Raw genomic sequence first — 13,387 nt, 5'->3', positions numbered from 1 at the left:
AATGCCGACTTAAGTACAAGAGGACTGATTGTCTCACTTTCTATGATATGAACCTTTCCTGTGAGTCAAGTTTTTGATTCCGATGCTTCACTTCAGGTTTACTGTACCCCTTGGACCTTCTTATTGACGATGAAACCCAGAAATTGCACCCGAATTTAATACAAATGGCACAATGCCGGCTTATGTACAAGAGGACTGACACTCTCACTTTCTATGATTTCAACCTCTCCTGTGGGTCCAGTTTTAGATTACGATGCTTCACTTCAGGTTTACTGTATCCCTTGGACCTTCTTATTGACGATGAAACACAGAAATGGCATCGGAATTTAATACAAAAGGCACAATACCGAATTAGGCACAAGAGGAGAGACACTCTAACTTTCTATGATTTGAATCTCTCCTGTGAGTCCAGTTTCAGATTCCGATGCTTCACTTATGTTTTACTGTATCCTTTGGACCTTCTTATTGACGATGAAACACAGAAATTGCATCGGAATTAAATTGAAAAGACACAATGCCGACCTAAGTAGAAAAGAACTGACACTCCCACATTCTATGATTTGAACCTCTCCTGTGAGTTCAGTTTTAGATTCCGATACTTCACTTCAGGTTTAATGTATCCCTTGGACTTTCTTATTGACGATGAAACACAGAAATTGCATCCGAATTTAATACAAAAGGCACAATGGCGACTTAAGTACAAGAGGACTGACACTCTCAATTTCTATGATTTGAACCTCTCCTGTGAGTCCAGTTTCACATTACGATGCTTCACTTCAGATTTACTGTATACCTTGCACGTTCTTATTGACGTTGAAACACAGAAATTGCATCCGAATGTAATACAAAAGGCACAATGCCGACTTAAGTACAAGAGGAATGACATTCTAACTTTCTATGATTAGAACCTCTCCTGTGTGTCCAGTTTTAGATTCCGATGCTTCACTTCAGGTTTACTGTATCCCTTCGACCTTCTTATTGACAATGAAACACAGAAATAGCATCGTAATTAAATTCAAAAGGCACAATGCCGACTTAAGTAAAAGAGGACTGACACTCTAACTTTCTATGATTTGAACCTCTCCTGTGAGTCCAGTTTTAGATTCCGATGCTTCTCTTCAGGTTTACTGTATACCTTGCACCTTCTTATTGACGATGAAACACAGAAATTGCACCCGAATTCAATACAAGAGGCACAATGCCGACTTAAGTACAAGAGGACTGACATTCTAACTTTCTATGATTTGAACCTCTCCTGTGAGACCGGTTTTAGATTCAGATGCTTCACTTCAGGTTTACTGTATCCCTTGGACCTTCTTATTGACGATGAATCACAGAGTTTGCATCCGAATTTAATACAAAAGGCACAATGCCGAATTAAGTACAAGCGGTCTGACACTCTAACTTTCTATGATTTGAAGCTCTCCTGTGAGTCCAGTTTTAGAGTCCGATGCTTCACTTCAGGTTTACTGTATCCCTTGCACCTTCTTATTGACGATGACACACAGAAATTGCACCCGAATTTAATACAAAAGGCACAATACCGACTCAAGTACAAGAGGAGTGACACTCTAACTTTCTATGATTTGAACCTCTCCTGTGAGTCCAGTTTTAGATTACGATGCTTCACTTCAGGTTTACTGTATACCTTGCGCCTTCTTATTGACGATGAAACACAGAAATTGCATCCGAATTTAATACAAAAGGCACAATGCCGAATTAAGTACGACAGGAGTGACATTCTAACTTTCAATGATTTGAACCTCTCCTGTGAGTCCAGTTTTAGATTCCGATGCTTCACTTCAGGTTTACTGTATCCCTTGGATCTTCTTATTGACAATGAAACACAGAAATAGCATCGGAATTAAATTCAAAAGTCTCAATGCCGACTTAGGTACAAGAGGACTGACACTCTAAATTTCTATGATTCGAACCTCTCGTGTGAGTCAAGTTTTAGATTCCGATGCTTCGCTCCAGGATTACTGTATACCTTGCACCTTCATATTGATGATGAAACACAGAAATTGCATCGGAATTAAATTCAAAAAGCACAATGCCGTCTTAAGTACAAGAGGAGTGACACTCTCACTTTCTATGATTTGAACCTCTCCTGTGAGTCCAGTTTTAGATTCCCATGCTTCACTGTAGGTTTACTGTATCCCTTGGACCTTCTAATTGATGATGAAACACAAAGTTTGCATCCGAATTTAATATAAGAGGTACAATACCGCGTTAAGTACAAGAGGACTGACACTCTTACTTTCTATGATTTGAACCTCTCCTGTGAGTCCAGTTTTAGATTCCGATGCTTCACTTCAGGTTTACTGTATCCCTTGGACCTTCTTATTGACAATGGCACACAGAAATTGCTCCCGAATTTAATACAAAAGGCACAATACCGATTCAAGTACAAGAGGAGTGACACTCTAACTTTCTAAGATTTGAACCTCTCCGGTGAGTCCAGTTTTAGATTCCGATGCTTGACTTCAGGTTTACTGTATCCCTTGGACATTCTTATTGACGATGAATCACAGAGTTTGCATCCGAATTTAATACAAAAGGCACAATGCCGACTTAAGTACAAGAGGACTGACATTCTAACTTTCTATGATTTGAACCTCTCCTGTGAGACCGGTTTTAGATTCAGATGCTTCACTTCAGGTTTACTGTATCCCTTGGACCTTCTTATTGACGATGAATCACAGAGTTTGCATCCGAATTTAATACAAAAGGCACAATGCCGACTTAAGTACAAGCGGACTGACACTCTAACTTTCTATGATTTGAAGCTCTCCTGTGAGTCTAGTTTTAGATTCCGATGCTTCACTTCAGGTTTATGTATCCCTTGGACCTTCTTATTGACGATGAAACGCAGAAAATGCATCCGAATTTGATACAAATGACACAATGCCGACATAAGTACAAGAGGACTGACACTCTCCCTTTCTATGATTTGAACCTTTTCTGTGAGTCCAGTTTTAGATTCCGATGCTTCACTTCAGGTTTTCTGTATACCTTGCACCTTCTTATTGACGATGAAACACAGAAATTGCATCCGAATTTAATACAAAAGGCACAATGCCGACTTAAGTGCAAGACGACAGACTTTCTAACTTTCTATGATTAGAACCTCTCCTGTGAGTCCTGTTTTAGATTCCGATGCTTCACTTCAGGTTTACTGTATCCCTTGGACCTTCTCACTGACAATGAAACACAGAAATAGCATCGGAATTATATTCAAAAGGCACAATGCCAACTTAAGTAAAAGAGGACTGACACTCTAACTTTCTATGATTTGAACCTCTCCTGTGAGTCCAGTTTTAGATTCCGATACTTCACTTCAGGTTTACTGTATACCTTGCGCCCTCTTATTGACGATGAAACACAGAAATTGCATCCGAATTTAATACAAAAGGTACAATGCCGACTTAAGTACAAGAGGAGTGACATTCTATCTTTCTATGATTTGAACCTCTCCTGTGAGTCCAGTTTTAGATTCCGATGCTTCACTTCAGGTTTACTGTACCCCTTGGATCTTCTTATTGACAATGAAACACAGAAATAGCATCGGAATTAAATTCAAAAGGCACAATGCCGACTTAGGTACAAGAGGACTGACACTCTAACTTTCTATGATTTGAACCTCTCGTGTGAGTCCAGTTTTAGATTCCGATGCTTCACTTCAGGTTTACAGTATCCCTTGGACCTTCTTATTGACGATGAAATACAGAAATTGCATCCGAATTTAATACAAATGTCACAATGCCGACTTAAGTACAAGAGGACAGACACTCTCACTTTCTATGATTCGAACCTCTCCTGTGAGGTCATATATAGATTCCGATGCTTCACTCCAGGATTACTGTATACCTTGCACCTTCTTATTGATGATGAAACACAGAAATTGCATCGGAATTAAATACAAAAGGCACAATGCCGACTTAAGTACAAGAGGACTGACAATCTAACTTTCTATGATTTGAACCTCTCCTGTGAGACCGGTTTTAGATTCCGATGCTTCACTTCAGGTTTACTGTATCCCTTGGACCTTCTTATTGACGATGAATCACAGAGTTTGCATCCGAAATTAATACAAAAGGCACAATGCCGACTTAAGTACAAGCGGACTGACACTCTAACTTTCTATGATTTGAAGCTCTCCTGTGAGTCCAGTTTTAGATTCCGATGCTTCACTTCAGGTTTAATGTATCCCTTGGACCTTCTTATTGACGAAGAAACACGGAAAATGCATCCGAATTTGATACAAATGCCACAATGCCGACATAATTACAAGAGGACTGACACTCTCCCTTTCTATGATTTGAACCTTTCCTATGAGTCCAGTTGTAGATTCCGATGCTTCACTTCAGGTTTTCTGTATACCTTGCACCTTCTTATTGACGATGAAACACAGAAATTGGACCCGAATTCAATACAAGAGGCACAATGCCGACTTAAGTACAAGAGGACTGACATTCTAACTTTCTATGATTTGAACATCTCCTGTGAGTCCAGTTTTAGAGTCCGATGCTTCACTTCAGGTTTACTGTACCCCTTGCACCATCTTATTGGCGATGACACACAGAAATTGCACCCGAATTTAATACAAAAGGCACAATACCGACTCAAGTACAAGAGGAGTGACACTCTAACTTTCCATGATTTGAACCACTCCTGTGAGTCCAGTTTTAGATTACGATGCTTCACTTCAGGTTTACTGTATACCTTGCGCCTTCTTATTGACGATGAAACACAGAAATTGCATCCGTATTTAATACAAAAGGCACAATGCCGACTTAAGTACAAGAGGAGTGACATTCTAACTTTCTATGATTTGAACCTCTCCTGTGAGTCCAGTTTTAGTTTCCGATGCTTCACTTCAGGTTTACTGTATCCCTTGGATCTTCTTATTGACAATGAAACACAGAAATAGCACCGGAATTAAATTCAAAAGGCTCAATGCCGACTTAGGTACAAGAGGACTGACAATCTAACTTTCTATGATTCGAACCTCTCGTGTGAGTCCAGTTTTAGATTCCGAAGCTTCGCTCCAGGATTACTGTATACCTTGCACCTTCTTATTGATGATGAAACACAGAAATTGCATCGGAATTAAATTCAAAAGGCACAATGCCGTCTTAAGTACAAGAGGACTAACACTCTCACTTTCTATGATTTGAACCTCTCCTGTGAGTCCAGTTTTAGATTCCCATGCTTCACTTCAGGTTTACTGTATCCCTTGGACATTCTAATTGATGATGAAACACAAAGTTTGCATCCGAATTTAATACAAAAGGTACAATACCGCGTTAAGTGCAAGAGGACTGACACTGTAACTTTCTATGATTTGAACCTCTCCTGTGAGTCAAGTTTTAGATTGCGTTGCTTCACTTCAGGTTTACTGTATCCCTTGGACCTTCTTATTGACAATGGCACACAGAAATTGCTCCCGAATTTAATACAAAAGGCACAATACCGACTCAAGTAGAAGAGGAGTGACACTCTAACTTTCTATGATTTGAACCTCTCCTGTGAGTCCTGTTTTAGATTCCGATGCTTCACTTCAGGTTTACTGTATCCCTTGGACCTTCTCATTGACAATGATACACAGAAATAGCATCGGATTTAAATTCAAAAGGCACACTGCCGACTTAAGTAAAAGAGCACTGACACTCTAACTTTCTATGATTTTAACCTCTCCTGTGAGTCCAGTTTTAGATTCCGATGCTTCACTTCAGGTTTACTGTATCCCTTGGACCTTCTTATTGACGAAGAAACACAGAAATTGCATCCGAATTTACTACAAATGGCACAATGTCGACTTAAGTACAAGAGGACTGACACTCTCACTTTCTATGATGTGAACCTCTCCAGTGAGTCCTGTTTTAGATTCCGATGCTTCTCTTCAGGTTTACTGTATACCTTGCACCTTCTTATTGACGATGAAACACAGAAATTGCACCCGAATTCAATACAAGAGGCACAATGCCGACTTAAGTACAAGAGGACTGACATTCTAACTTTCTATGATTTGAACCTCTCCTGCGAGTCCAGTTTTAGAGTCCGATGCTTCACTTCAGGTTTATGGTATCCCTTTGACCTTCTTATTGACGATGACACACAGAAATTGCACCCGAATTTAATACAAAAGGCACAATACCGACTCAAGTACAACAGGAGTAACACTCTAACTTTCTATGATTTGAATCTCTCCTGTGGGTCCAGTTTTAGATTCCGATGCTTGACTTCAGGTTTATTGTATCCCTTGGATCTTCTTATTGACGATGAAACACAGAAAATGCATCCAAATTTAATACAAATGCCACAATGCCGACTTAAGTGCAAGAGGACTGATTCTCTCACTTTCTATGATATGAACCTTTCCTGTGAGTCAAGTTTTTGATTCCGATGCTTCACTTCAGGTTTACTGTACCCCTTGGACCTTCTTATTGACGATGAAACCCAGAAATTGCACCCGAATTTAATACAAATGGCACAATGCCGGCTTAAGTACAAGAGGACTGACACTCTCACTTTCTATGATTTCAACCTCTCCTGTGAGTCCAGTTTTAGATTACGATGCTTCACTTCAGGTTTACTGTATCCCTTGGACCTTCTTATTGACGATGAAACACAGAAATTGCATCGGAATTTAATACAAAAGGCACAATACCGAATTAGGTACAAGAGGAGAGACACTCTAACTTTCTATGATTTGAATCTCTCCTGTGAGTCCAGTTTTAGATTCCGATGCTTCACTTATGTTTTACTGTATCCTTTGGACCTTCTTATTGACGATGAAACACAGAAATTGCATCGGAATTAAATTGAAAAGGCACAATGCCGACCTAAGTAGAAAAGAACTGACACTCCCACATTCTATGATTTGAACCTCTCCTGTGAGTTCAGTTTTAGATTCCGATGCTTCACTTCAGGTTTGGTGTATCCCTTGGACTTTCTTATTGACGATGAAACACAGAAATTGCATCCGAATTTAATAGATAAGGCACAATGGCGACTTAAGTACAAGAGGACTGACACTCTCACTTTCTATGATTTGAACCTCTCCTGTGAGTCCAGTTTTAGATTACGATGCTTCACTTCAGGTTTACTGTATACCTTGCACGTTCTTATTGATGATGAAACACAGAAATTGCATCCGAATGTAATACAAAAGGCACAATGCCGACTTAAGTACAAGAGGAATGACATTCTAACTTTCTATGATTAGAACCTCTCCTGTGTGTCCAGTTTTAGATTCCGATGCTTCACTTCAGGTTTACTGTATCCCTTGGACCTTCTTATTGACAATGAAACACAGAAATAGCATCGTAATTAAATTCAAAAGGCACAATGCCGACTTAAGTAAAAGAGGACTGACACTCTAACTTTCTATGATTTGAACCTCTCCTGTGAGTCCAGTTTTAGATTCCGATGCTTCTATCCAGGTTTACTGTATACCTTGCACCTTCTTATTGACGATGAAACACAGAAATTGCACCCGAATTCAATACAAGAGGCACAATGCCGCCTTAAGTACAAGAGGACTGACATTCTAACTTACTATGATTTGAACCTCTCCTGTGAGACCGATTTTAGATTCAGATGCTTCACTTCAGGTTTACTGTATCCCTTGGACCTTCTTATTGACGATGAATCACAGAGTTTGCATCCGACTTTAATGCAAAAGGCACAATGCCGACTTAAGTACAAGCGGACTGACACTCTAACTTTCTATGATTTGAAGCTCTCCTGTGAGTCCAGTTTTAGAGTCCGATGCTTCACTTCAGGTTTACTGTATCCCTTGCACCTTCTTATTGACGATGACACACAGAAATTGCACCCGAATTTAATACAAAAGGCACAATACCGACTCAAGTACAAGAGGAGTGACACTCTAACTTTCTATGATTTGAACCTCTCCTGTGAGTCCAGTTTTAGATTCCCATGCTTCACTGTAGGTTTACTGTATCCCTTGGACCTTCTAATTGATGATGAAGCACAAAGTTTGCATCCGAATTTAATACAAAAGGTACAATACCGCGTTAAGTACAAGAGGACTGACGCTCTAACTTTCTATGATTTGAACCTCTCCTGTGAGTCCAGTTTTAGATTCCGATGCTTCACTTCAGGTTTACTGTATCCCTTGGACCTTCTTATTGACAATGGCACACAGAAATTGCTCCCGAATTTAATACAAAAGGCACAATACCGACTCAAGTACAAGAGGAGTGACACTCTAACTTTCTATGATTTGAACCTCTCCGGTGAGTCCAGTTTTAGATTCCGATGCTTGAATTCAGGTTTACTGTATCCCTTGGATATTCTTATTGACGATGAATCACAGAGTTTGCATCCGAATTTAATACAAAAGGCACAATGCCGACATAAGTACAAGAGGACTGACAATCTAACTTTCTATGATTTGAACCTCTCCTGTGAGACCGGTTTTAGATTCAGATGCTTCACTTCAGGTTTACTGTATCCCTTGGACCTTCTTATTGACGATGAATCGCAGAGTTTGCATCCGAATTTAATACAAAAGGCACAATGCCGACTTAAGTACAAGCGGACTAACACTCTAACTTTCTATGATTTGAAGCTCTCCTGTGAGTCCAGTTTTAGATTCCGATGCTTCACTTCAGGTTTATGTACCCCTTGGACCTTCTTATTGACGATGAAACGCAGAAAATGCATCCGAATTTGATACAAATGCCACAATGCCGACATAAGTACAAGAGGACTGACACTCTCCTTTTCTATGATTTGAACCTTTTCTGTGAGTCCAGTTTTAGATTCCGATGCTTCACTTCAGGTTTTCTGTATACCTTGCACCTTCTTATTGACGATGAAACACAGAAATTGCATCCGAATTTAATACAAAAGGCACAATGCCGACTTAAGTGCAAGAGGACAGACTTTCTAACTTTCTATGATTAGAACCTCTCCTGTGAGTCCTGTTTTAGATTCCGATGCTTCACTTCAGGTTTACTGTATCCCTTGGACCTTCTCATTGACAATGAAACACAGAAATAGCATCGGAATTATATTCAAAAGGCACAATGCCAACTTAAGTACAAGCGGACTAACACTCTAACTTTCTATGATTTGAAGCTCTCCTGTGAGTCCAGTTTTAGATTCCGATGCTTCACTTCGGGTTTATGTACCCCTTGGACCTTCTTATTGACGATGAAACGCAGAAAATGCATCCGAATTTGATACAAATGCCACAATGCCGACATAAGTACAAGAGGACTGACACTCTCCTTTTCTATGATTTGAACCTTTTCTGTGAGTCCAGTTTTAGATTCCGATGCTTCTCTTCAGGTTTACTATATACCTTGCACCTTCTTATTGACGATGAAACACAGAAATTGCACCAGAATTCAATACAAGAGGCACCATGCCGACTTAAGTACAAGAGGACTGACATTCTAACTTTCTATGATTTGAACCTCTCCTGTGGGTCCCGTTTTAGAGTCCGATGCTTCACTTCAGGTTTACTGTATCCCTCGGACCTTCTTATTGACGATGACACACAGAAATTGCACCCGAATTTAATACAAAAGGCACAATGGCGACTTAAGTACAAGAGGACTGACACTCTCACTTTCTATGATTTGAACCTCTCCTGTGAGTCCAGTTTTAGATTACGATGCTTCACTTCAGGTTTACTGTATACCTTGCACGTTCTTATTGACGATGAAACAGAGAAATTGCATCCGAATGTAATACAAAAGGCACAATGCCGACTTAAGTACAAGAGGAATGACATTCTAACTTTCTATGATTAGAACCTCTCCTGTGTGTCCAGTTTTAGATTCCGATGCTTCACTTCAGGTTTACTGTATCCCTTGGACCTTCTTATTGACAATGAAACACAGAAATAGCATCGGAATTAAATTCAAAAGGCACAATGCCGACTTAAGTAAAAGAGGACTGACACTCTAACTTTCTATGATTTGAACCTCTCCTGTGAGTCCAGTTTTAGATTCCGATGCTTCTCTTCAGGTTTACTGTATACCTTGCACCTTCTTATTGACGATGAAACACAGAAATTGCACCCGAATGCAATACAAGAGGCACAATGCCGACTTAAGTACAAGAGGACTGACATTTTAACTTTCTATGATTTGAACCTCTCCTGTGAGTCCAGTTTTAGAGTCCGATGCTTCACTTCAGGTTTACTGTATCCCTTGGACCTTCTTATTGACGATGAAACACAGAGTTTGCATCCGAAATTAATACAAAAGGCACAATGCCGACTTAAGTACAAGAGGACTGACACTCTAACTTTCTATGATTTGAACTTCTTCTGTGAGACCAGTTTTAGATTCCGATGCTTCACTTCAGGTTTACAGTATCCCTTGGACCTTCTTATTGACGATGAAATACAAAAATTGCATCCGAATTTAATACAAATGTCACAATGCCGACTTAAGTACAACAGGACAGACACTCTCACTTTCTATGATTCGAACCTCTCCTGTGAGGTCATATTTAGATTCCGATGCTTCACTCCAGGATTACTGTATACCTTGCACCTTCTTATTGATGATGAAACACAGAAATTGCATCGGAATTAAATACAAAAGGCACAATGCCGACTTAAGTACTACAGGACTGACAATCTAACTTTCTATGATTTGAACCTCTCCTGTGAGACCGGTTTTAGATTCCGACGCTTCACTTCAGGTTTACTGTATCCCTTGGACCATCTTATTGTAGATGAATCACAGAGTATGCATCCGAAATTAATACAAAAGGCACAATGCCGACTTACGTACAAGCGGACTGACACTCTAACTTTCTATGATTTGAAGCTCTCCTGTGAGTCCAGTTTTAGATTCCGATGCTTCACTTCAGGTTTAATGTATCCCTTGGACCTTCTTATTGACGAAGAAACACAGAAAATGCATCCGAATTTGATACAAATGCCACAATGCCGACATAAGTACAAGAGGACTGACACTCTCCCTTTCTATGATTTGAACCTTTCCTGTGAGTCCAGTTGTAGATTCCGATGCTTCACTTCAGGTTTTCTGTATACCTTGCACCTTCTTATTGACGATGAAACACAGAAATTGCACCCGAATTCAATACAAGAGGCACAATGCCGACTTAAGTGCAAGAGGACTGACATTCTAACTTTCTATGATTTGAACATCTCCTGTGAGACCAGTTTTAGAGTCCGATGCTGCACTTCAGGTTTACTGTATCCCTTGCACCTTCTTATTGACGATGACACACAGAAATTGCACCCGAATTTAATACAAAAGGCACAATACCGACTCAAGTACAAGAGGAGTGACACTCTAACTTTCTATGATTTGAACCTCTCCTGTGAGTCCACTTTTAGATTACGATGCTTCACTTCAGGTTTACTGTATACCTTACGCCTTCTTATTGACGATGAAACACAGAAATTGCATCCGAATTTAATACAAAAGGCACAATGCCGACTTAAGTACAAGAGGAGTGACATTCTAACTTTCAATGATTTGAACCTCTCCTGTGAGTCCAGTTTTAGATTCCGATGCTTCACTTCAGGTTTACTGTATCCCTTGGATCTTCTTATTGACAATGAAACACAGAAATAGCATCGGAATTAAATTCAAAAAGCTCAATGCCGACTTAGGTACAAGAGGACTGACACTCTAACTTTCTATGATTCGAACCTCTCGTGTGAGTCCAGTTTTAGATTCCGATGCTTCGATCCAGGATTACTGTATCCCTTGGACCTTCTCATTGACAATGAAACACAGAAATAGCATCGGAATTAAATTCAAAAGGCACACTGCCGACTTAAGTAAAAGAGGACTGACACTCTCACTATCTATGATTTGAACCTCTCCTGTGAGTCCAGTTTTAGATTCCGATGCTTCACTTCAGGTTTACTGTATCCCTTGGACCTTCTTATTGACAATGGCACACAGAAATTGCTCCCGAATTTAATACAAAAGGCACAATACCGACTCAAGTAGAAGAGGAGTGACACTCTAACTTTCTATGATTTGAACCACTCCGGTGAGTCCAGTTTTAGATTCCGATGCTTGACTTCAGGTTTACTGTATCCCTTGGACATTCTTATTGACGATGAATCACAGAGTTTGCATCCGAATTTAATAGAAAAGGCACAATGCCGACTTAAGTACAGGAGGACTGACAATCTAACTTTCTATGATTTGAACCTCTCCTGTGAGACCGGTTTTAGATTCAGATGCTTCACTTCAGGTTTACTGTATCCCTTGGACCTTCTTATTTACGATGAAACACAGAGTTTGCATCTGAATTTAATACAAAAGGCACAATGCCGACTTAAGTACAAGTGGACTGACACTCTAACTTTCTATGATTTGAAGCTCTCCTGTGAGTCCAGTTTTAGATTCCGATGCTTCACTTCAGGTTTATGTATCCCTTGGACATTCTTATTGACGATGAAACGCAGAAAATGCATCCGAATTTGGTACAAATGCCACAATGCCGACATAAGTACAAGAGGACTGACACTCTCCCTTTCTATGATTTGAACCTTTTCTGTGAGTCCAGTTTTAGATTCCGATGCTTCACTTCAGGTTTTCTGTATACCTTGCACCTTCTTATTGACGATGAAACACAGAAATTGCATCCGAATTTAATACAAAAGGCACAATGCCGACTTAAGTGCAAGAGGACAGACTTTCTAACTTTCTATGATTAGAACCTCTCCTGTTAGTCCTGTTTTAGATTCCGATGCTTCACTTCAGGTTTACTGTATCCCTTGGACCTTCTCATTGACAATGAAACACAGAAATAGCATCGGAATTATATTCAAAAGGCACAATGCCAACTTAAGTAAAAGAGGACTGACACTCTAACTTTCTATGATTTGAACCTCTCCTGTGAGTCCAGTTTTAGATTCCGATACTTCACTTCAGGTTTACTGTATCCCTTGGACCTTCTTATTGACGATGAAACACAGATATTGCATCCGAATTTAATACAAATGGCACAATGTCGACTTAAGTACAAGAGGACTGACACTCTCACTTTCTATGATTTGAACCTCTCCAGTGAGTCCAGTTTTAGATTCCGATGCTTCTCTTCACGTTTACTGTATACCTTGCACCTTCTTATTGACGATGAAACACAGAAATTGCACCAGAATTCAATACAAGAGGCACAATGCCGACTTAAGTACAAGAGGACTGACATTCTAACTTTCTATGATTTGAACCTCTCCTGTGAGTCCAGTTTTAGAGTCCGATGCTTCACTTCAGGTTTACTGTATCCCTCGGACCTTCTTATTGACGATGACACACAGAAATTGCACCCGAATTTAATACAAAAGGCACAATGGCGACTTAAGTACAAGAGGACTGACACTCTCACTTTCTATGATTTGAAC

The sequence above is a fragment of the Schistocerca americana genome, chromosome 9, assembly GCF_021461395.2.
Source record: "Schistocerca americana isolate TAMUIC-IGC-003095 chromosome 9, iqSchAmer2.1, whole genome shotgun sequence".
In the NCBI taxonomy this organism is placed as follows: Eukaryota; Metazoa; Arthropoda; class Insecta; order Orthoptera; family Acrididae; genus Schistocerca; species Schistocerca americana.
The sequence above is the reverse complement of the archived record's forward strand: the minus strand, read 5'-3'. Positions refer to the sequence as shown.